The sequence below is a fragment of the Ursus arctos genome, unplaced genomic scaffold, assembly GCF_023065955.2.
Source record: "Ursus arctos isolate Adak ecotype North America unplaced genomic scaffold, UrsArc2.0 scaffold_14, whole genome shotgun sequence".
Classification (NCBI taxonomy): Eukaryota; Metazoa; Chordata; class Mammalia; order Carnivora; family Ursidae; genus Ursus; species Ursus arctos.
Window position 1 is genome coordinate 66,188,783 of NW_026622808.1, and position 25,575 is coordinate 66,214,357.

General features: G+C 48.1%; 1 protein-coding gene across 1 annotated transcript in view; it reads right to left on the reverse strand.

The window, feature by feature from the left end:
- TMEM40 (transmembrane protein 40) overlaps nt 1-11,062 on the reverse strand; it is a 29,595-nt gene extending 18,533 nt beyond the window's left edge. Inside the window, exon 1 of the mRNA XM_026501403.4 lies at nt 10,998-11,062. The gene's annotated coding sequence lies outside the window, so the exon portion shown is untranslated. The remainder of the gene's footprint in view (nt 1-10,997) is intronic.
- Between the last annotated feature and the right edge of the window lie 14,513 nt (nt 11,063-25,575).

Here is a 25,575-nt window from a genome sequence, read left to right on the forward strand (position 1 = left end):
AACATTATATTTGTTTCAGGTGTGCAACATGATTCAATATTTCTAGACATTGTAAAATGATCACCACAATAAGTCTAGTTCCCACCTGTTCCCATACATAGTTACAAATTCTTTTTCTTATGATAAGAACTTTTAAGATATATTCTTTTAGCAACTTTCAAATATGCAATACCATATTATTATTATTATTATTATTAAAGATTTATTATTTAGAGAGAGAGAGAGTGAGTGCATGTGCATATGTATGCATGAGTAGGGGCAGAGGCAGAGGGAGAGACTGTCCAGTGGACTCCATGCTGAGCCCTGCGCAGGGCTCAATCCCACAACCTGAGATCATGACCCCAGCAGAAATCAAGAGTTGGACGTTTAACAGACTGAGCCATCCAGGCACCCCCCGCAATACCATATTAGGAACTCTAGTCACCATGTTGTACATGACATCCCATGACTTATTTCTTTTATTACTGGAAGTTTGAACCTTTCGACTGCCCATTTCAGCCACCCCCCACCCCCACCTCTGGCAACCACCAATCCATTCTCTGTATCTGTGAGTTTGGGTTTTTTGTATGTTTGTTTGTGGTACAGAATCTACTCTTAAGCTACCAAGACCTTGGCAAGGCAGTACCCTTCCCTGTGCCCAGACGTGGACCATCTGGGCTTGGGTCCTATCTAACACTCCTGGTTGTGGGATCTTGAGCAAATTACTTAACCTCTTGCTGTCTCAGTTTCCTCATCTGTAACATGGGACAATAATAGTGCTAATCTCATAGAGTTGTGAAAATGGCACTTAGAACAATGCTTGGTATAGACCAGGTGTGGAATAAATGCCAGATGGGATGATTTGGGGCCTCCAGACCTAGGCCATTCTTTCTTATCGCCAAAATTGTATCTGACCTTCCAGGCACAGCTCCAATGCCACCTCCTTCACGAAGCTCTGTGCTAGTTGCCTAACCGATCCCCACCCTCCTTACCCTACTCCCTTAATCCTCCTTCCCCCAGCACACCTGCCCTTCTTTCTTGCTAACCAAACTGCAGTGTTGTTCATTATTACAATGGGAGTGGCAACAAGACAGTATGTGTACCGTGGCAAGAGCATGTGCTTTGGGGTCAGACTGACCAGGGTCCAACCACATTCCTGTCACCTATGCACGGCATGACCTTGGGCAGAGCAGTCCCCTTCTTTTGGCTCTGGTTACCTCAGTTTGTGAACTGGTGACGGTAGTACCTTCGGGAGGAAAGATGGCCAGTGCCTGCCCTGAGCAGTGCTCAGTGAATGTGAATTTCCTCTTGTACACACCTCCTACTACCCTCAGACATTCAGTGTCCAGCCCAGCCCTGCTCAGGCCCCATCAAATTTGTATCTGACCGTCCAGGCACAGCTAAAATATCACCTCCTTTACGAAGCCCAATGTTAGTTGCCTAGCCAGTCCTCATCCTCCTTACCCCACTCCCTTAATCCTCCTCGCCACCATCAGCCCTGCCCTTCTTTCTTGCTAACGAACTGCAATTTTGTTCTGCCAGCTCCAGTTAAATACTTGTTTTGTCAGCCTCCCTTATAGCTGAAGTTGGCTGGGGTTCTGGATAGGGTGTTGCTACGTCTGACAAAAGAAGCCAACAGTGCTGGTGCTGTGTCTTGCCTCTCCTTCCTTCCTTGAACATGAATGTGATGGTAGGAGCAACAGCGGCCACCTTGTGACCATGAGGAAAAGCCAAAGCAAATGCAGAGACATTGTTGAGCTGCTGAGCAGTGGCTGCCTGCTTTCTTGTTATTTGAGAAAAATAAAGCTTTATAGGCAGGACTTTTTTTTTTTAAGATTTTATTTATTTATTTGACAGAGATAGAGACAGCCAGCGAGAGAGGGAACACAAGCAGGGGGAGTGGGAGAGGAAGAAGCAGGCTCACAGCAGAGGAGCCTGATGTGGGAAGGCAGACGCTTAACCGCTGTGCCACCCAGGCGCCCCTATAGGCAGGACTTTTTATACACACGTCCCCTCTCCTACATTACATCTGTTAATTGAGCACCCACCGTGTGTTAGAACTGGGGAATACATGGTGAACAAGTTGCATCCCTGTCCTCAAGGAATTTTGTGGTAGACCAGGAGTCTGTGGGAGCCCAGAGGCCAAATCAGATCAGGATCAGTCAGGGAAAATTCCTGAAGGAGGGAATACTGGGGTGAGTTTAGCAGGACCAGAGGGGCAAGGGTCCTTGTCCCACATGGGAAAAAGTTGCAGGAAGCAACTCTAAAGAAGAAAGAGATTGGGGGAGGCCCAGAGGGCACCCCCGCCTTGTTCCCGGGCATATTGCTCTCCTGAGCCTCATCAATTCTGTCTTGTGCCAGACTCTTCTTCCTCACGGTAGGGCACTTTGTTGCACAACTCCAGGGCCACTGTTCTTAGTCACGCACAGATCTCGGCTCGGCCGGGTGTGTCTCCTCCACTAGAGCCTGAGCCCAGCCAGGGGAGAGACTAAGACTGATTCACTTCTGTGTCACCTGAAGCCTGCATGGGTCCCACAAAGAGCAAAAATGATGATAATGGTGATGATGATGATGATGATGGCGGCGATGACGACGACAACCAAGTACTTCCCACCTGCCAGGCAACCCTCTTAGCACTTTACCGGTGTCATCTCACGTGTTCCTCACCACCACTCCGTGACGGCTCACTGTGGTTGGGCCCACTTTCTAGACGGCACGGGGAGACTAAGGAACTTTCTTGGGGCCATAGCTAGTAAGTGGTTGAGCAAAGGGAGTTGCTTAGTCCGTGTTGGGAGATGGAAGGAGTGAAGCTGTCACCTCTCCTCAGGCCCCTGTCATTAGCGTCAGGAATGAAGCCGCTAAGTCATGGGAGTGCTATGCCAATGATGGTGACTTGGCTTGTAGTCAGCCATCCGAGGGGCCCTGAGCAGTGTCCCCATGGCCGGGGCACCTGCTCAGCTCCTCCGTCAGAAGCGAGGGAAATGGAACTATCATGGAGGTGGGACCTGAGGTAGCCCTGTTTCTCCTTTTAATGCCCTGCCCCATCCCTCCTCCACCCACATTTCTAGTATGAGAAAGGGTAAATAGAATTAAAAAAAAAAAATTAAAGTTCAAGGACCGGCGTGCAGGGCAATGCCTAACTCAAAAGGGCGGTGCTGCTGGTGGAGCCTGAGGCCCTGGCCGAGGGATTTCTGGACAGGCTTCCCCAGCTCAAGTGCACAGCCTGTCACCTCCTCTGAAGCAAGATGGACCGTGGGGTGTTGAGACAGGAGAAGTGAAGAAAGCAGAATGAGGAAAGAGAACATGGCATGTTCCCCAAGATCTTCTTTCACGAATGCAAGTCTTATTTTATGCAGAAGGAAGCTGAGGTTCAGACAGACACGGGGCTTGTTCAAGGTCTCCCAGCTGACGGGTGGACTCGAATCCAACCCCTGCCCCAGCAGAGAGGCCCCATTCCCTGACCCTGGTCAGAGGCCCCTAAAATCCCCTCTCACAGGGGCTCCCTCCCCGCCCCCCCATCCCAGGTTGATCCTACAGGGGAATGGAACTCCTGACTTCCAAGCACTTTTCTCCCAAAGGCCCAGCCCTGCTGAGTCAGTGGTGGGGCCAGGGCCTCTGTACCGACAAGTCTTGCTAAACTGGATTTCCCCTTCAGTTCAGCCCACATTTCCTAAGCTCCTGCTGTCACAAGAGGCTGGGCCCAGGATGAGAGGGATACTAGGGGACACCAAGCCATCACGGCCTCATAGTGCTTTCCCTGCCCAGCTCACTTGATCTTCATGTGAACCAGGAGGGAGGCAGAGTGGGGATTATTGTCCTGTTTTACAGACAGGAAAACTGAGACCCAGAAATGGAGAGGAGCTTGCACAAGGTCTTAAGGCAACTCGGGGGCAAGGCTGACTCCAGAGCCCTGACTCTTGATTCAGGAGCTGCTTACCCCTCCCTGTTGCCCCACCTTGGAGGAGGGGACCGAGGTGGACTTCAACAGGTGGAAAAAGGCAGAATGGGATAAATGTTTACTAGAGGAAGTGGGTGGCAGACAGTTGAAGGGGTAGGAAGCCCGTGAGGTTGGGGGAAATCATCCTGGGCCTCGAATGTCAGGCGAATGGCCCTTTTCCTATAGGTAGACTGCAGGGCTGTGCCTGTGAGCCACAAATGCAGAGCCAGCTAAGTGACACAGGCCCAGGACAGTAATGGGGTTGGGGGAATTAGAAGCAGAAACAGCAGCTATGCCGAGAACAGAGCTGACCGAGGGCTGATGCTTGTTTTTGCCCACTGGGATCGAAGCCCCTTCTTCTGGAGGTTATATCAAAGCCCTCCGGAATCTCCTTCGGCTTCCCAAGCCACCCCAAACAGGCATACACCCTAATTTCAAATATATCCTGGTCTGGCCGACACAGTTCCATGACAAGCGGTCACAGCCCTGTACCCAGGTTAGACCATCTCTCCCTCTTGGGAATCTGACTGCGACATAACACAAATTTAGCCTCTCACAGTTCTGTAGGTGAGAAGCCTAACTCAGGTCTCTCTGGGCTAAAAGCAAGGGGTCAGCAGGACTGCATTCCTTTCTGGAGGCTCTAGAGGAAAATCCACTTCCTTGCTGCTGTTCCTGCTGCTGCCGCCGCTGCTGCTATTTCTCCAACATGCACTGCGCCTCGCCCCCTTAATTTCTTTGCTTTGTCTAGCTTCTAGAGGCCACCCACAGACCTTGGCTTGTGGCACCTTCTTCCCTCTGCAAAGCCAGCAATGTCAGGTCAATCCTCACCTTGCGCCATTCTGACCTCTTTTGCCTCCCTCTTGCACTCTTTCTCCTTTTTAAAAGTCATCTTTACATGCAATGTGGGACTCGAACTGACCACTCCACAATCAAGAGTCGCATGCCTTACTGACTGAGCCAGGCAGGTGCCCCATCCGTCTTCTACTTTTAAGGACCCTTGTGTTATTGTGACATTGAGCCCACCCAGGTCATCCAGCATCATCTCCCCACGTTAAGGTCAGCTGATGAGCAACCTCACTTCCATCGGCAATATTAATTCTCGTTTGCCTTGTGTACTTACTTACTTAGTTTCCAGAGATTAGGATGCAGACCTCTTTGGGGGCCATTATTCAGGCTGCCATGGTCTCTAACTTCAGTGCCTGCCACAGCCCGGCGCCCTGCAGATTCTGAACATCTTCCTTCTTAAACCGGGTTCCCTCTCTGACTCCACCATGCTACTGGGCCCCCAAACTCCAAAGATAGGAAGGATGCCCTGGCTCCTTCCTCCACAGACAGCTAAAGCCCAAGCTTGTCCCATTTTCCATTCAACAGGACCTGGCTTTTCTGTTCCCATTGCCTCCCTCCCAAGAGAGCTGACAAGGGGAATTTCACCCTATTAATTCCAACCCTACCCCACACCATGCAAGAGCACAGTCCTTTCCCCCAGAATACGGTTCAGTGTATTTTGGTGCAGATTTGGGAAATACCACTGGCTTCAATCCCTGACATTCTCCAGGTCAGCCTTTCCATCCTGGCGTCCAGGCCTGGACACTTCTGCCGCACATTTGGACAGTATCAATTCCCAGGTCCGGAGTTCCTCCATCCCTCCATCAGGACAGCTAGGGAGGGGAAGGAATCAGAAACAGACCCTCGGAAACCACGGCCATGGAACAGAAGTGGTCTTTTCATCAGTTCTGGGATCCCAAGGTGTGGCTGGTAAATCCTCTCAGCACCCCCAGGGCAGGGACCGGGGTGGGGGAGGAAACTGAGTCAGCTGTCATGAGCCCAAGAGCCTAGTCCTGGCCCTTCCTCCAAACCACTCTGGGCCCTCAGGCACATCACTTCTCCCCGCTAGGTTTTATTCTCATTTACAAAACAGAGAATAATGTCATTCATGTTATTCACATTTTGAAGTGCATATGGGCTTGTGGATAGGAAAGTACGTGGTACAATTATCATGCCCTTTGCCAGGACATTATACTGAGAGGTATCTTGATTAAGTCACTTTGGCAATGGAATCTGACAGAACCCACTCAAGTCGTGCCGTATCTCTTTGCTTCCCAGCTCTGTGACTTTGGGTAAATCATGTTAACTCTCTGAGCCTCGGTTTCCTTGTCTGTAAAATGGGGATTAGTGTCATTGTCTTGCAGGTTGCTGTGAGGATAGAGATTAAAAGGACTTTACTTCTGAGCTCCCTGGGAAGAGGAATCACGCTTTTCTTGCTCTCTACTATATTCTAGCCCCTGGCATAGACAAAGTGCTTCAAAAAAAGAAGTCACAGAGTACTGAATTTAAGAGCTTAGGGAAATGCTAGCCTAGCAAAGTTTCTTTGGCATCTCCTTCTCTTCTTTATACTACTTGTTCACACCCCTTCTTCTTCAACACTCTCCCCCTTCCTGTCCCAGGCTCACCTCACCCCCACCCCAACCCCCAGCTCCCCAGGTTTGGTGGTCTCTCCCTTTCTCCCAGGTATAATTCCTCCTGTAGCCAGGAGACCAAAACTGAGGCCCAGAAAGGGTAAGGGACTTGCCCAAGGTCACACAGCAAGGCATCTAGATATGAACTCAGATCTGAGTCTGAAGTCAAGCGTGAGGGGAACCTCACAGAGGAAAAGAAGGAAGATGCCTCAGTTTCCACCTCCTCCACCATCCTGTCCCAAGTCCGTCCAGGCAGTATAACGATGGGATAACAACCCATGCTGCCCAGCCAGGAGACCACAAGCCAGACAGACCCGCTATGAATCTGTATGACCCTTTTGGGCACAGCACACCCAACAAAGCAGCCGGGGCCTAAGGTTGCCTCTGAGCAGTGCAGGGTGGCACCTAGGCTGAACCTAGAAGATTAAAAAGGGACAAAATTAAGTCTATGCAGAAAGAGGATGGGTGAGCCCAGCTTGGAGGCCGCTCATACAGGAAGACCTAGGTGTTTTAAAAGACCCTTTGAAACGTAAGTAAATGTTAGCACAAGCATCTATCTTGGTGTCCAGCACATAGTAGGTGTATAACCAATGTTTGTTAAAGTGTAATATCAGCCAACAAGGTGATAGAGCTGCGGAGCATAGCTAACACAGCCTTAGGTCGTATTAACAGGAGGACAGAGTCTACAGTGAAGAAGGTGACCCATAGGTCATCATCTCCCATCCTAGGTTCAGTCCTGGGTTCTGAACAGAATAAGGTCTGGACGAACAGAGATAATCCAGGGAATGTGTGGGGTATTAAGACCAAAGCCAAGAGAAGCGGCTGGAGAAGCAGGATACTAAGCCTAGGGACAAGCACTGCGTGGACAGACCTGGTCACTGTCCCCTAGAATCTTCAGGGCTTCCTGCAGGACAGAGGGACCACGTGGAGCTGTGAGCTCCAGAGGTCAGGACCTTGGGATGTCACCAGGAGAGATGCCAGCTCAATATATAAATGAATTTTCCAAAATTCTTTGCAGAACTGCTTTGGATGGTCATGGGCACCCTGCCGTGACGGTGGCAGAGGTTGGCTTAGATGTCCTTAGCTCAGAACCTAGCAGTATCTCAAATTATAATCTCCAAAGTACAGGAGGGACGTACTATATAGCATGTGCACCCTCGGCTATATGTCCGATACTGAATGTCATGCTTATTAAGTGGGGTTCCCAAGGCCAGTGGGAAGCCCCACAATAGGTGTGCTCCCACCCTGTCTTTCATTTCTCTACATTCAGCCCATTGCCATGTACTACGGGACACTGGTGCCGGGCTGGGTGGGTCTGAGGATCAAACAATGCATTTTAACTGCATCAGCCCCCGCAGAGCAGACAAGTGGCTTCAAAGAGTCCCTGCAAAGAAACCACAGATGGAGATAACTCTAATCCAGAAAGAGCAAGCGAACGGCAGGAAAAGTGCGGGACAGACCGCTGGCTGCTCCTCGCTCAAGGCCTTCATCAGCCACTTTACCATGTTGAAAACAACAATGAATGGGATCTCATACACACGGTATTGCTTATTGAAGTAATAATAGGAAACCTACTCGGAATGTGGACTTCCATCCACTGTTTTGATTATTACATTCACACCGAGTGTATATTGGGCCCTTAGACATTAACTAATAATCACAGCCCTTGTATATCATTTCTAATTCTATAAATATGCATCTGTTGGGGGTGCCTAAAGTATTTTTCTTGAGAAGCCCGTGCAATCGCAAAGTGACAGGGGCACCGGGGTGGCTCAGTTGGTTAGGCATCTGACTCTTGATTTCGGCTCAGGTGGTGATGTCAGGGTCGCAGGACTGAGCCCTGGGTCAGGCTCTCTGCTGGGTGTGGAGCCTGCTTGGGATTCTCTCTCTCCCTTTCCCTCTGTCCCTTCCTGTACCCCGCCCCCCCAAAAAAAGTGTGGCAACCACAGCTCTAGATCCTCAGACCCAGCTAGACACTAGGGAATGCTGCTCCCTGTTTGGAGTTCAGGGTTGAATCAAACTTATTTCACATTTAGGAACTAAGAAAAACTAGGGGGGAGTGTGTCCCCCAGTAAAAATTGTTGAGCCCCTCCCCCACAGAGTTTGAAGGTTAATGGGAAAAAACCAAAAACTCTTAAAAGGTTCTCCCCGGCTCTGACTCTCCAAGGTGGGTGCCTATTTAAACAGCCAGAGCCAATCCAGCCTCCTTTCTCATTCTGTCATCTAAGTTTCTCTGTCTCCTCTCTCTTTTCCACCTTTTCTCCTGTCTCCACTCGCCCTCCCCCACATACACACATGTAATTGGCAACAGCGAAAACCAGAAAGGAGGAGTCTAGTGCAAGAAAAGGAGCTTGCTGGGTTTTGAATGTCAGACAGACCTGGATTGAGTTCCCACCACTACCCTCCACTGACTGGGACCACAGCATGCCACCTTCATTCTCAGAGCCTCACAATCCTGCCCTGAAAAAACAGACATGCCTAGGACTCAACAATAAAACGACGAACTAATTTAAAAATGGTCAAAGGACTTGAACAGACATTTCTCTAAAGGAATGGTCAGTAGCCCTTGGAACAATGCTCGACATCTCTTTATTAAGAGAAATGCGAATCAAAAGCACAATGAGAGGGCCACCTGGCTGGCTCAGTTGGAAGGGCATGTGACTCTTGATCTCAGGGTCATGAGTTCGAGCCCTATGTTAGGTGTAGAGATTACTTAAATAAAGCTTTAAAAACAACACAAAACAAAGCCACAATGAGATACCACTTCACACTCTCTAGGATGTCTATAACAAGAAATCCATTCAATAACGAGTACTAACGAGGATGTGGAAAATTTGGAGCCGTCATGTATAGTTGGTGGGATTGCAGAATGATACAGCCCCTTTGGGAAAGTTTAGTGATTTCTCAAAATGTCAAACATAGATTCGCCATATGACCTTTTAAGTCCACTCCTAGGTATACATCCAAGAAAACTGAAGACCTATGTCCACACAAAAACTTGGGCACAAATGTCCACGGCAGCCTTATTCATAATAGCCACAAAGTGGAAACAACCCAAGTGTCCACCAACTGATGAACGGATAAACAAAATGTGATACAAACATACAACACCATTCAGCCAGAAAGAGGCATGAAGTCCTGATGACATGTTACCGCATGGCTAAACCTTGAAAACATGATGCTAAGTGGAAAAAAAAAAAAAGCCAGTTAGAAAAGAGCACCTATTATATGATTCCATTTATATAAAATATCCAGAATAAGCAAATGCATAGAGATAATCCACAACGTAGGTTAGTGGTTGCCAGGGGAAGGAGGAAATGCCGGGGAGACTGCTAAAGGGCCTGGGGTTTATTTGAAGATGATAAAAATCCTAAATTCTCAATTAAATAGTGGTGATGGTTGCACGACTCTGTGAATATACTAAAAAACACTGACTTGTACACTTTAAAAGTGTGACTTTGGTGGCATGTGAATGATACCTCAATAAAGGTACTATAGAAAAAGAAAAAAAAAAAGAGTGAGGCCCCCCCACCCCAAGCGGGAGAGAGCGGTCTAAGAGGGCGGCCTGGAGGGGACTTCAGAGCGCAGGTTTAGAGGCGTTTTAGAGGACGACACTAGCCGCTCTTCCACGGGTTTCAAAGACAGGACAGGTCCCCTTATTTATAGATCTGCTTGGTTTGGACCGCACACCAAACACCGTACACTTCCCTCGCCACAACTGCCCCTAACACACACTCCTGACTCAACTTTTCTGGCAGTTTCTAAACAAAGCAGTATAAAATAATAAGCACGTGACTATCATCTTCTGTCCCCCTCACAAAGAAAACGGACTGGCTGGAGGCCTGAGGGCCGCCTCTGAGGAGGGGGGCTCGGATGCTTCCTCCGAGCCGAGGGGCGCTCCTGACGCTGGTGGCGGGGTTGGGGGCCGGGACAGAGGGGGGCGGGGCTCCCTTCCAGGCCACGCCGCCCGCCACCCGGGTGAGCCTCTGACAGGCAGCCGGGCTCCCCTCCCCCAAGGCCCCGCTCTGCCTGCTCAGCATTTTCTCCCCAAAAGTGCCGTTGAGCCCGAGGCAGAGGAGACGACTGGCCTCGTCTTCTCGAGTCTACCAGGCCCGGCCCAGAGGGCCCAGGGCGCCTTCGGAGGGGGTGTCGGGAGGGCAGCTGCCCTCGCTTGCTGGTCAAAGCACAGAGACCGGGATGTTTGGGGCTGGGGGAACACCTTCGTCCTCCCAAGTGTTTGGTCCCACGAGGGCAGAGTGGACGAAGCCTTCAGAGACCTAGTTCGGCCCTCCATTTCACAAATGGGGAAACGGAGGCTCGGAGCATCAAAGGTTTTTTCTGAAGGTCCCGCAGCAAGTTAGCGACAGAAACAGGAGCTGGTCACCTGCTATGGCCAGACATGGGCTGGCCGAAGCCCAAAACAACCCAGGGAGGCGAACATTTGTCATCCTCCCCTGACACCTGCAGAGATGGAGACCGAGGTGCTCACCCAGCTAGGAAGGGGCAGAGCGGGTATTCCAATCCAGGTCCACCTAGGAACCACACAACGTCAGGCCGGGGGAAGAGCCTGTTCTCCTCAAAATTAACCCTCCACCCCGCCCCTCACCCAGCACGTGTCCCATTACCTGTGGTCTGGAGGCCCGTGTTGGCTGCCGGGAGAGCCGTGTGTGGACTGTGCCGATGCCAGGCTGGGCAGGGGAAGAGGGCGGCAGGCCAGGCCAGGCCACACCCCCGTGACAGGGAGGGGGCGGGGCATGAGTTGCCCTGGGCCGCACCACGCACCACACACCCGGGTGGCATTCCTTCTGCTGGTGCTATCGGCCCCAGGCCTTCCTGTCTGACTTGAAGCTTCCTCATGACACCCCAGGCACAGCAGATGGGGCCCCTAAACCCCTAGACCCACCCCCTGGGCATGGCCACGACTGCTGACTCAGGGGGCAGAGATGTAGGGGGTAGTTCTAATCTGGGCCAAGCTCTGGGCAGGGAGGAGGTGGGGTGTGTCCCAGATCCCACCTCATTGGTGAGACTGACTCAGGATCCAGCCATGTGGGCCAACCCAATGCTTTCCCAAGGGGTGAGGTTGGGCAGGTGGCAGGACAGGAGGCCCAGGGCTCAGAGGACTGGGGGACTCCTGTGAATGGGACTGGCAGTGCCCTCTCCTGGTGAGGAAACTGGGCAAAGGCTAGAATATCTATTGCCTTGTGCAGACAGGAAAACACAGGTCCCAAGGGGGTGAAAGGTGGGGACTGACCTCCTACAGTGAGTCCAAGAATAACCCCAGCTCAGGCTACCTTTGCTTCCTACTAATTTATCAAACATTTCGGAAGCAGGATAGTAAACAAGTCCTACACTGCCTTGGGAAGCACCCAGGCCAGCTAAAGACAGGCCATGACAGGCCCCACAAAGGCAAGGCCCAGGGAGCTGTGGGCTCCCAGGAAGTCTTCCTGGAAGAGGAGTCCTTTGGATCCTGAACTCAGGCCAAATCTCAGAGTCATCCCTGATTCTTCGCTCTTTCATACTCTGTATTTGACATATCTGGAAAACCCTGTTGGCCACACCTTCAACATATCCCAAAGCCAACCTCTTCTCTCCACCTCCATGGCAACCACCCTGGTCCAGCCAACATCACTAGATCACTAGTCTGTCTGCTCCTGCCCTCAGCCCAGCAGCTGTCCTAATCATGGCAACCAAGGGATCAGGTTAAAACCCAAGTCAAATCATGTCCCTCCTCCCCTCAGCACCCTCCCAGTACTCCCACCTCACTCAGGATAAAACTCAAGTTCTTACATAGCCCTCCACCATCTGGGACTCACCTCTTGTTCCAATGACTTCCTCTCTCACTCTGCCCAGCTACACTGGAATGTGCCCCAAACACTCCAGTTAGGTTCCACCCTCAGGGCCTTTGCACTGGCTGTTCCCTCTGTCTAGAATGCTTTTTCCCCAACAGCCACCTGGCTCCTTTCCTCACTTCTTCAGGTCTTTACTCAAATGTCACCTTCTCCAAGACGCCTTCCCTGACCACCGGGTACAAAGTGGTAACTGCCAGCACCACCTTTCCCTGTCATCCTGCTTTATTGTTCGCCAACTGAAACATACTATACTTTTTTTTATGCATATTTCCTCCTTATGTATTGTTTGCTCCAGGACCTAGGACAGTGTCTGACACATAGTAGGTGCTCAATAAATTTTGTTGACTGAATGAGTGACCTGAAAGGGAAGCCGAAGAAGCATGGCAAGGGCATTCCAGGCAGGGGCAACCATGCGTGCAAAGGCTTAGGGGGAAGAAGCACTGCTTGTGCTGAGCATCTGGAAGTAACTCAGTACAGCAGAGGAGTGGGGCCTGGAAGAGGGGAGAAGGGAAAGCGAGAGGCAGGGCCTTGGGAGCCAGGCCAAGGAGGCCGGATGTTATCCTGAGAGCTATGGGGAGCCGCACAAGAGGGACATGATCAAATCTACATTTTAGACAATGATTTGGCTGCTCTGTTGTGGACTCGTGAGGCTGTGAGGGGCAGGCATCCAGGTGAGCATGAGCCATGACAGGGGAGATAAGGACTAGGGACAGGGTCACTGCACCGTCCCAAACAGTAGCCACCAGCCACGTGTGGCTATGGAGTCCTGGAAATGTGGCTGGTCAGAATTGAGATGCGCCGTAAGGGTGAAACACACCCAAGACTTCCTATGAAAAACAAGAATATGCAATAGCTCACTAATAATTTTGGTATTAGTTACCTGTTAAAAGATAATATTTTGGATACACTGGGTTAAAGAAAACACATTATTAAAATTAGTTCCACCTGCTTCTTTTTGCTATTTTTAAGTAGTTACTGGAAAATTAAAAATTTTTTGCAGGTACATAGAGCCCACAATATATTCCTGTCGGACAGCCCTGATTTAGAAGGTAGAACAGACAGGGCTTGGTCGATGGACTGGGAGGGTGAGGGAGACCCTTGGTCTAATTACGGGTCTGTTCTCCCTTCCAGCTGCTCCTGTCTGATGAGACCGTGTAGTCCAGAGACAGAAAGAATGGGCTACAGGGAAGGGCTGATAGAGTTAGTTTTCATCTCAACACAAGCATACACACACAATTCTCGCCTTTACAGTAAGAACAATCCAGAAATGGAATAGGTTGATAGAATAGGCAATGAGTCCTCTTTCCCTGGAGGTATGTAAGAGGAAAGTTGAAGATCACCATTAAGCAGGGGAAAGGAAGTTGAACTGATTAGTTATTTTCAAAATGTGGTCCCTGGACCAGCAGCATCAGCAGCACCTGAAAACCTTTTATAAATGCAACTTCTCAGGTCCCATTCCCGTCCTACTGAATGAGCAACTCTAACAAACACCCGCACCCACCCCCCGCCCTCCCGAGGTTCTTCTGACGCCTGTTCAAAAGAATACTGCGTATCATTTAAAGGTTTCAATGACTGGCACGTAGTGAGTGCTCAGAAAAACCCCTTGTCTTCACCTTCTGTTTGCTTCCTAATCCCAGGTGAAGGTACTTCCCCTCTCTGAGCAAATGAAGAGTTTGCTTCCTGCCTCACCTGTAGCACCAGGCTGTATGGACCTGACACAGGACGGAGGCACAAGCTCAGGGCATTTCCTGTCTCTCTGACATGGGCAGATGGCCAGGCCTGCTACGGGGCTGCCCGAAGTGTACGGGAGGCCCCAGCTCGGCTCCCTCCTGAGGTGACCTCACTGCCCTCTGTGTGTGTGTGTGGGGGGGTGATTCATGAGACAACCTCCCACTGCCCTGTGGGCACAGCTGACAGCCCCGGGGAAGCCAACTCAGCAGATGAGCGTGGCATCCGGCTTCCCTGCATTCCAGAACTACCAACTGGGGCCCACCTGACTCAGCAAGCACGTGCACTCTGGACGCAACAGAAAGCTCAGCCTGGGTCTCCACATCCATCAAAATGGGGAGATGGCAGCCCCTATCCATGGCAACATTATTTGTATAAAGTGCTTGGAAGCAGTGCCTGCACACAGTCAGCCCTCACTATGCCTTGGCATTCTCGTGATGAGGCCACTGGGATCCCTCAGGCAGATGGGAACCCCCCAGACACTTGTCAGATCTGAGAGTTACGCCATGCAGCTGTAGGGGGGAAAATATGCTTCTACTGTGCACACCCAGGAGCCTGGTTCTCTACATGAATTTTTACTTAGTCACCAAACAAATGCCTGTGAGGACAGGGCCTGTCTTAATCACCTTGAAACGTTTATTAAATGGATCCTCTAAATCAGGGGGCATTGGCCTCATTTCATGGATGAGAAAATTGAGGGTCAGAGAGCTGAAATGATTTGCTCCAGGTCACATAACTAACCAGAAAGTGGCTGGGTTAGGGTTCGAAGCCCGGTTTCCCTGACTGCAAACCTGGGACTTTTTCCACTCCTCCATGCAGAAACCCCAACCTGAACTTCTGGTTTAAAAGCCCTTGTATATGTCATTGAAATTCACATTGAAAGAGTTAGCCTCTGGCCTAGACTGGAATCTTTGCAACTCCATACTCTTTGAGAAACAACAGCAGCAGCTGATGCTGTAGGAGATGGAGTTTAAAATATTCCTAAATCCAGATTAAGTGTGACTCATGCTGGCCTCCAGGCCTCAGTTGTTCCACCTGTAAAATGGGCAGAATGAAAACCAGCCTTGGCTGAAGGCAGAGGTTGAACCTGGTGACCCTGACAGTGCCTCTAACTCTCAGATGCCAGGGTCCTTATGCCTACTTTAAAGAATGAGGCCTAAAGTTAAATTTTAAAAATTAATAAAGACAGACGCCTGGGTGGCTCAGTTGGTTAAATGGCTGCCTTCAGCTCAGGTCGTGATCTCTGGGTCCTGGGATTGAGCCCCGCATCAGGCTTTCTGCTCAGTGGGGAGTCTGCGTCTTTCTCTCTCTCTCTCTCTCTCTCTCCCTCTGCTCCTCCCCTCCACTCGCTCTCTCTCTCAGATAAATAAATAAAAATCTTTAAACAAAAAAACTATCCCTGTTTGACCACATTTTTTTCCTTTAATGAAACTTTTTATAATATATATTTGAGATAATTATTTATTTGAGATAATCACATGCAGTTTTAAGAAATAATACAGAGATCCCATATACCCTTTATCTAGCTTCCCCCAATGGGAACATCTTGAAAAACTACATGACAATTTCACAAGGGGATATTGACATTGGTACTGTTAAAATACAGAACATTTCCATCAGTATCAGGATCCCTCAAGCTGCCTTCTGAGAGCCACACCCACTCTTCTCACTTTTCTCCTCTCTGATCCCTGGCAACCACTAATTTCTTCTCCATTTCTATAATTTCATCATTTCAAGAATGTTATATCAAGGGAACCATATAGTTTATAACCTTTGGGGATTAGCTTCTTTCATTCTGCAAACTTCTCTGTTAGAGTCATTCAGATTGTTGTATCAATAGTTTGTTCCTTTTTATTGCACTTTTCCGTGGTGTGGTTGTGCCACAGATCATTAGCCATTCACCCACCAAAGGACACTTGGCTGTTCCCAGTTCTATTATGAATAAAGCTGTTACAAACATTCATATACAGGCTTTGGCATGAAAATAAATTTTCTGGGGTGCCGGGTAGCTCAGTTGTTAAGCGTCTGCCTTTGGCTCTGGTCATGATCCCAGGGTCCTGGGATGGAGCCCTGCATCAGGCTCCCTGCTCAGAGGGAAGCCTGCTTCTCCCTCTCCCACTCCCCCTGCTTGTGTTCCCTCTCTCACCGTGTCTCTCTCTCTGTCAAGTAAATAAATAAAATCTTTAAAAACAAATTAAAATAAATAAATTGTCATCCCTCGGGGAATAAATGCCCATGAGTGCAATTATCAAGTTATATGGTAGTTACATGTTTAGTATTTAAGAAACCGCCATAATCATTTTTAGAGTGGCTGTACCATTCTGCATTCCCACCAGCCATGTATGAGTGATCCAGTCTCTCCAGATCCTTGCCAGCATTTGACGCTGTTGCCATGTTTTATCTGAATCCTTCTGATGGGTCTCATTGGGCATTTCCCTAACGCTCACGATGCTGGACATCTTTTCATGTGCTTATCTGCCATCTGTGTACATCCTCTTTGGTGAAATGGCTACTCATGTCTTTTGCCCATTTTCTCATTGAATTGTTTGTATTTTTACTGTTGAGTGTTAAGAGTTCTTTATATATACTGGATATAAATCCTTTGTCAGATATGTGGTCTGCCAAAATTTTCTCCCAGTCCACGGGCCACCCTTCAAAGTGCCAAACAGTCAATCTCTCTTCCAATTCCCAGGACCTGGCCGAACAAGGATGTGGACTGAACAAGCATTCTTTTTTTTTTTTTAAGATTTTATTTATTCATTTGAGAGAGAGCGAGCGAGAGCGCATTCATGAGCAGGGGGAGGGACAGAGGGAGAGGGAGAAGCAGACTCTACACCAAGCAAAGAGCCTGATGCTGGGCTCAATCCCAGGACCCTGGGATCATGACCTGACCCGAAGGCAGATGCTTAACTGACCGAGCCAGCTAGGTGCCCCTGAACAAGCATTCTTTAAATTTTTTTTTTTTTTAGATTTTATTTATTTATTTGACAGAGAGAGAGACAGCCAGAGAGTGAGGGAACATAAGCAGGGGGAGTGGGAGAGGGAGAAGCAGACTCCCAGAGGAGGAGCCTGATGTGGGGCTTGATCCCATAACGCCGGGATCACGCCCTGAGCCAAAGGCAGACGCTTAACGACTGAGCCACCCAGGCGCCCCTGAACAAGAATTCTTGAACACATTTTACTGATGAGGAAACCGAGGTCCAGAGATTAAGGGGACCTGACCACTGATGCATTGAGAGTTTGGGGCAGAGGTAGGACTAGAACCCAGACTTCCTGACCCTCAGCCCAGTGAACACACCACTTTGTAGAAAAAAGACACCCCTCTTTCCTCCACTGTCACCTCAGGTGCTCGTAGCGCAGACTAGGGCTGCTGCCCTTCTTGAGGCTGTCAGTCAAAGAAGAGGGATATCTGCTCCTGAAGCTGTGCCAGTCTCCCAAAAGGACCTGTGTTCAGAAAATGTGCACCTTCCTGCAGGCGAGGGAAGGGTCTGACCCTGGGGCAGCTACTACGCGAGGAGCTTCGTGGGAGAAGCTAAGGCCCCGAGGGGTTAAGTAACTTGCCCCAGGTCACACAGTGATGAAATGATGAGATTTGGGGTTGAACCACAGCTACCAAACTCCTAGCAGCACCCTCATTTCAGCTGAGTCTGGCTTTATAGAGGGAAGGAAAAGAGAGAAATCGGGTGTATTCAATGGACCCCATAGAAATAAACATTCAGCCCCCAGGAAAGGAAAAAAGCAGCACTTCTTGGAGAAAAGTGAACAATGACAACCAGGGATAGTGTGGGGGAGTCCTCTGTCCTGGGGGGCTATGGTGTCATTAGAAGAAAGGGGGAGAAGTGAGTTGGGAACTTGGGTCCTACGGCTGACTATGCGCCCTGGGGTCCTAAGGGTTTGTTTTTCCTGCATGTCAGAGAATCGGGGGAAGGAGAAATGAATCAAGTTCCCCATCAGACAGGGGTTTATTCAGGTGCTGGGGCCCCACACGTCTGGCCACATAGCAACGCCCTTCATTTGCTGGGCGGGAAGAACACAGGCTAAACTCTGAACTCTGCTTCTCTGAGCTGGGGCCCCAGAAAGTGGCCTCCAGGGAAACAGGACATCGAGGGCTGACCCCATTCACGACTGCTGGACTCAGTGCAGCAGTTAGGGGGGAACCTGGTCTCCTCTTGAGGGCCTACTGGGAGCTAGTTTGTGTCCAGCACCCAGCTGGAGCTTTTAAGAAGGGATATGGTGCATTTCTTGTCTCTGAGTGCCTTATGGCTGGTCCAGGAGACAACACTTGTGGCAATGTCATCATTACGGAACCCAGAGCCAAATGGAACCTGGAGGGCCATCACTGCCCTCCAGCCAGAGGCTGCCGGAGCCACCTGTGGTTAAACCAGGTAGGTTTGCTCCTCGCTAAGGTGAGGGCGAACACACCTGTAGGCACCATGGGGTGTCTTTTTTTTTTTTTTTTAACATTTTATTTATCTATTTGAGAGAGAAAGAGAGCAAATGTGTGCAGAGCAGGGGAAGGAGGAGGGGAGGGGGAGAAAGAGAAGCAGACTCCCTGCTAAGTAAGGAACCCAACATGGGGCTCCATCCCAGGACCCCAAGATCATTACCTGAGCAAAAGGCACATGCGCTTAACGAACTGAGCCACCCAGGCGCCCCCATGGGTGTCTTGATAGAGGGTACTAGAAAGAACCTATTATAGGATTGGTGCTTTGGCTGGATAATTTGGGGGAGGGCCTAAACTAGCAGGGGCTCACTAGATTGGATGCTGTCAGAAATGAAGGGCAACCCTACGATGAGGAATCTTGATAAATCTCGTCTACAGGGAGCGGAGCTATGATCCATAAAGATGTAGCAGTCACACTGATTTTAGCCAAGAGAGGGATGCTTGATATTTCGTGGTGGCACAGGGACCTTGTTTTGTCTGGGCTGAGACACAACTGTGAAGTGGCCTTGCTTTGTCTCTATCATGGTCCCAGAGGGACCTTATCTGAGGTTGGTGTTCCGTGAAATTTCTTATGTCCTGGCAGAGAATAGCATGGCCCAACTGTGAGCACGGACCAGCTTCCAGATGGTAGGGGCTGCTCTTTCTCCTCCCTTCCTTTCTCCCTCCACCCCTCCCTCCCTCCCTTCTTCCTCCCTCTCTCCCTGCTTCCTTCCTCTCTCTCTGTCTTTCTCTTTCTCTTTTTCTTAGGGCTTTTGAAGCTTTGAGTCAGCAACACAGAGTAAAGATCCAGGACAGTGTCTTTGATATAAAACAGATCTGTTATTTACTAACTCTGTGACTTTTGGGGGGGGCAGCCTCAGTTTCCCTATTTGTAGAATGGGGAAGATAATATGCTTTTCTAAGAAACTAGTTGCAAATAGACATCTTTGACACAATCTGGGAAATCTGAATGTGGATTAAATCTTAGATTATTTAAGGTGCATTGTTATTTTTCTTAGGTGTGATGATAGCACAGTCAGTTATGTAAAAACAATGTGATCTGTTGGTGATGCAGAGTGAAGTGATTCCTAGTGATACGATGCTGTGTCTGGGGTGTGCTTTAAAGCATTCCAGCAATGGGGAAAATGTGGGAGGGGGAGAGAGGAATCACAATTGGCCAATGTTGGTAAGAGTGGAAGCTGGGTGATTGTCTGTGGGAGTTCATTAACACAACCCTTTCTACTTCTATGTATGTTTGAAGTTTCCATCATAAAAGTCTTTAGAATGTGGTGTGTCACTGGACCCACATTCCACAGCATCAAAGAGGTTCTGTTCTTTAAGAGTGTCCGGACTGTGGCTTCCACGTCTTTGTTTAAACCCAGTATGGAAGCATTTAGCAATCGGACACCGGGAGACTCCCAGCTAGAAACAGTGTCGTGGAACCTCCAGCTGTGAACTGGGAACGGATCCCAGTATTTTCTGATCTGCAAGTACAGTCATGTTCTCTACGAGGGGTTCAACAATCTCTGTAAGTAGGGAAGTGTGAGTTGTTAACCTCTATGACAGAAAGAAAGAATGGAAAAAAGAGAGGGGGGAAGGGAGAAAGGATGGGAAGAAGGGAGAAAGGGAAAGAAAAGAGAAAGAGGAAATGGAGGGAGGGAAAAGTTTTTTTTTTAAAAAAGGATTTTATTTATTTATTTGAGAGAGAGAGAGTGAGCGAGAGCTAGAGAGAGAACATAAGGGGCAGATGGAAAGGGAGAACCAGGCTCCCCACTGAGCACGGAGCCCACATGGCTCGATCCCAGGACCTTGAGATCATGACCTGAGCTGAAGGGGGGTGCTCAACCAGCTGAGCCACCCAGGCGCCCAGGGAGGAAGATTTTTAAAAAGGAAGTTTCTGAGAGTATCTTGAGATCCAAGACCAAGAGTTTGGAAACAGCGCATCTCTGCTGGAGGAGACAGTGCCTTCAGCCCAGGAATTCTCCTAAGAACTCTGGGAAGTGACTCCCCTGCAAGGGCTGTCTGGACTGAGCTCAAGCCCAGATGTCACATGACACACCTGTCCTGTGGGCATGAGGGGCAGGCCCAGGACACCCAGTGATGAAGCCTGAGGTTGTCCAGAGGCAAGTCTGTGTGTCTGAAACAGCAGCCCAGTGCTCTGCCTGGAGGACGCACCTGTCCCTCAAGGCCTGGCTCAGACGTCCCACCTCTCTCCCCTGTGTTCCCATAATCCTTCCTCGGCGAGCACACCTCGGCGGTGTAGGTCTCTCCTGCTAAATAAAACGGCAAAAACTAACAGCGACCATTCACTGCAGCCTTGCCATGTGCCAGGTATTCTGCAAAAAGCTTTACCTCCCGAGGTGGGTGCTATGATTTCCATTTTATGGATGTAGAAACTGAGGCTCAGAGAGATTGAGTCACTCGTTCAAGCTCACACAGCTAGAGGGTACACAAACTTAGCTCTGTCTTCCCACAAAGTAGTTGTTCTAAGCTGCATCTCTAATCAGCTTGCCTTTATACCCTCCTGTGCCGTGCAAATGGCCTGACTCCTAGGTAAATGCTTGAAGGAACACTCACTTCGATCCTTCGCTTTCCCCCCATGGCTGGGGGTCTGCCAGCGTTTCCCAGCAACCTGCCTGCCTCATTCACTCCCCAATTATGTGATGGAACAAGAGTTCAACCTTGTTTGCTTCAAGCCACAAACATCTTTCTCCATCTCAGAAAGAAGTTTAGTCTTATAAATAGCCCAGAGCTGAGAGCTGGGGGTCCTCAGTTTGAGTTCTGGCTATAGTTGCGTGACTTTAGTCAAATTGCTTAACTTCTCTGAGCCCCATCTTCTTCAGAGGGCAAGTGGAGAAGTCACCTACCCACAGGAGGAAGTGTCTGAGAGTGCTCAATAAGTGTTTCTTTTTAGTTCTGCAGCAGAAGGTTAAAGAATTCATCCAGACCCCTCTGAAGTGGGCCAGGATCTCACAACACTGAGTATCAGAAAATGGGCAGAGAGCCCTACTGAGATCCAGACAGAAGTGGAACACAGAGAGCGCAGCCTAGCCTCCCCCCAGGACCAAGTGAAATAACCCCTGGGGCAAAGAGCTGTGTCTGGGGGAAAGGGGCTGGTTCTGTTGCCTGGGCCTTCTTCTCAGGCAACACTTTAAGCCCCGATCATGGACCAGTATGAGTGAGGAGGAAGATTTGTTGACAAAACCCATCATCAGATACCTATGGAATACCTACTGGTGGAAAATCCAGGAATGAACCAGTTCTGACCCCCATTCTAGAATAATAGCTGGCACATGGCTACCAGAATAAAGATTACATTTTCCAGTGCTCTAATACCTCTGTGTGGCCAATAGATTGTAAGTGAAAGTATCCAATTCAACTGGAATGTGAAGGTGATGGCAGGAGTCAGAGTGGCAATATTTGACCATGAGGCAATACTGGAAAGTTAGTTATAATGGAAGCAGACATGTAAATAGCAACAATATAAACCAGAAGATAATGGATCACATCTTCAAAGTGCTGAAAGAAAATAACTATCAACTTAGAATTCTAAATCCACCTAAGTATTTAAGAGCAAAGGCTTAATAAAGACATTTTCAGACAGAGTGTGTACATTTATCATTCACAGATTTTTGCTGAAAATTTCATGATTTCCTTGATCAAGAAAAAAGAAACCAAACACAGAAGGAAGGAAAGAATCAAAGAAGGAATTGTTAGTAAAGAAATTGGTAAACATGGGTAAATCTAAGTAAGTGGTCTCTGAAATAATACATAACTTCAGATGTATAAACACAAGATAGAAGTCAAATTTATAATAAACAATAATACACAGCAGCTTGGAGACTTTGGAGTTAAGGTATTGTAAGATACTTGTATTATGAGGCGCCTGGGTGGCACAGCAGTTAAGCGTCTGCCTTCGGCTCAGGGCGTGATCCCGGCGTTATGGGATCGAGCCCCACATCAGGCTCCTCCGCTATGAGCCTGCTTCTTCCTCTCCCACTCCCCCTGCTTGTGTTCCCTCTCTCGCTGGCTGTCTCTCTGTCTGTCAAATAAATAAATAAAATCTTTTAAAAAAAAAGATACTTGTATTATTCAGGAGGTGAGTAGAGGTATTAATTAACTTATAAATTAAATTTGGATTTCAGTAAATCAAGTTCATCTGTTAAAATGTTTAAGATAATCCCTAAACTAATAAAATAGATTGTACAACTTCTATTAAAGGGGAAAGAAGGGAGGGACAAAGAAAATTCGATCAATCCAGTAACAAGCAGAAAATAGCAAGGAAAAGGTAGGGTAAATTGCTCAACATAGCATATAAGTGAGTATGAAGGTAAACCAACCAGGGGTGCCTGGGTGGCTCAGTCGGTTAAGCATCTGTCTTTGGCTTGGGTCATGATTCCAAGGTCCTGGGATTGAGCCCCACATTGAGCCTTGTATTGCTTCTCCCTCTCCCTCTGCTGCTTCCCCTGTTTGTGCTCTCTCTCAAATAAATAAATAAATAAATAAATAATTTTTTTTTTAAGTAAACTAACCATATCAGTAATCATAATGAATATAAATGGGCTAGTTTGCCACTTGAACAAATTGGACTTTAAGACATTCAATCTAGGCATCTCAATGCACTGTAGCAGAGATGAATTTTTAAAAATTTTATTTTGATATGAATTATAGACTCACAGGAAGTAGGAAAAATAATACAGAGTCCCACATACACTTCACCCAGGTTCTCCCAATGGTGACATCTTATATGACTGTAGTACAATAGCGAACCCAGGAAACTGGCATTGGTACAATACCATTAATGAGACTACACACCTTATTTCGCTGTCAGCATTTTTTACATGTGTTCAGTTGGGTGCACAGTCTATGCATTTTAGCCCATGTATAGATTCCTGGGACTACCACCATAATCAAGATACAGAGCTTTACAGCACCACAAATAAACTACCTTGGACCATTCCTTTATATTTGTGGACTTTTTAATGAATGATGATGGGACCATTGGGTCACCATCTGGAAAAACATAAAATTAGATCCATATCTCTTACCATACAAAAGAATAACGAAAGTCACAGCTGAGATCTGCTTACTCCAGCAAAAGCCACTAGAATCCTAACCTGATAGCAATGCTTAGATGGTAATTTTTAAAAATTGCCAGAGGCCAAGTGTGGACTAGCACAAAGGTAAGAAACTCCTGGGGGCCAAAGCCTTAAGGGGTACCCCATACTTTTGTGAGTTTTACCTCCGGAAATCTCACTAAATTCTTGGAGTGAAGGGCCAGGAGCAATCTCCTTCTGGTTCTGACGGGGGAGGCAAAGAGTATCCACTGTGATATACACTCAGAGTATTCTCCATAACAAAGCCCTGCTCTCCAGGGAAAATGTCTTTACCAATCCTTATCCCATGGGGGGGGGGGGACACACAGGACATTTCTTCTACTCCGATCCCACTAGCCGTTCGGCGTCACCTAAAGTAGAGGAATAAAGCTAAGAAACATGCACAGGACTCACAGCCCAGGGACACTGATACACTGAGATTTAATCATAAGATTATAAACCACTTCTCCTCTTCTACCCCTTACCACACCCCAACAGGACTCCAGATAATAACGGATTATGGTTCAAAGAGCTGCAAGATGCAGATTCTCTCTGAGGAGGAGAATCTAGGGAAGCCCAAAGTCAGCAGGAAGATGAAAACGAAGACACTAGAATGTGAAGCCTCTAGCAGCTTTAACTACAGAAAACACTAAGCAAGCCCAACGCCTAGCCGGAGTAACATAAATTCTCACACTAGAGGCTTATTTGCCTCAGTTTCTATTCACCGAAACACCAGGCCTGGCTTTCAACAAAAAAATCAAAATGCATGCCAGAGGACAAGGAAAAGAAACCCCAGCTTGAAGAGACAAAGCGTCAGGACCAAATGCAGATATGGCACAGATGTTGAAAGTATTAGCCAGAGTATTTAAAATACCTGTGATTAATGTCGCTAAAGGCTCTCATGGGAGATGTAGATGACATGCAAGAGCAGGTAGGTACGGTAAGCAGAGATGGAAACTTAAGAATGAATCAAAAGGAAATACTAAAAATCAAAAACACTGTGGTAGACATGAAGAATGACTTTGATAGGCTCATTTGTAGACTGGACGTGGCTGAAGAAAGAATGACTTCAGATGTCAATTCTCCCCAGTTTGATCTATTGGTTCAATAAAAATCCCAGCAAACTGTCTTATAGACATCAACAAACCGATTCTAACATTTATGCAGAAAGGCAAAAGACATCAAACAGCCAGCACAGTACTGAAGCCCCACAAAGTCGGAGGACTGATGCTACGCGTGTTCAACACTTGCTGTAAAGCGGCAGGAGTCAAGAGGGGATGGTACTGGTGAACGAATAGACAAATAGAGCAACGGAACAGAACCGAGAGCCCAGAAATACACCCACATAAATATAGTCAACTGTTCTTTGACAACGGACCAAAGGCAATTCAATGGAGAAAGGATAGTCTTTTCAACAAATGACACTGGCAAAAAACAAACATAGATACAGACCTTGTACCTTTCACAACAATTAACCCCAAATTAATCATAGACCTACATATAAAACATAGAGTATAAAACATCTAGAAGAATATACTGGGGGGAAACCAAGATGAGCTTGGGTTTAGTGATGAATTCTTAGCTATAACACCAAAAGCATGATCTATGAAAGAAAAAAATAAGAAGTGGGACTTTACTAAAAGTAAAACCTACTTGGGTACCTGGATGGCTCAGTCGGTTAAGTGTTTGCCTTTGGCTTGGGTCATGATCCCAGAGTCCTGGGATCGAGCCCGTGTCAGGATCCCTATTCAGCGGGGAGTCTGCTTCTCCTTCACCTTCTCCCTCTGCCACTCCCCCTGCTTGTGCTCTCTTGCTCTCACTCTGGCGAATAAATAAGTAAAATCTTTTTTTAAAAAAAGAGGTAAAACCTAGTGCTCTGCAAAAGACACTATTACTCCCACAGACTGGGAGTAAATAAGTGCAAATCACATTTCTGGCAAAGGACTTGTATCCAAAAACATACAAATTTAAGTAAGCATAGAAAAAAAGCTCATCATCATTGTCATTAGGAAATTGCAAATTGGAACAACGAGATAAAACAAGGCACCTATTAGAATGGCCAAAATCCAAAAAGCTGACACCACCAAATACTAGTGAGGACATGGAG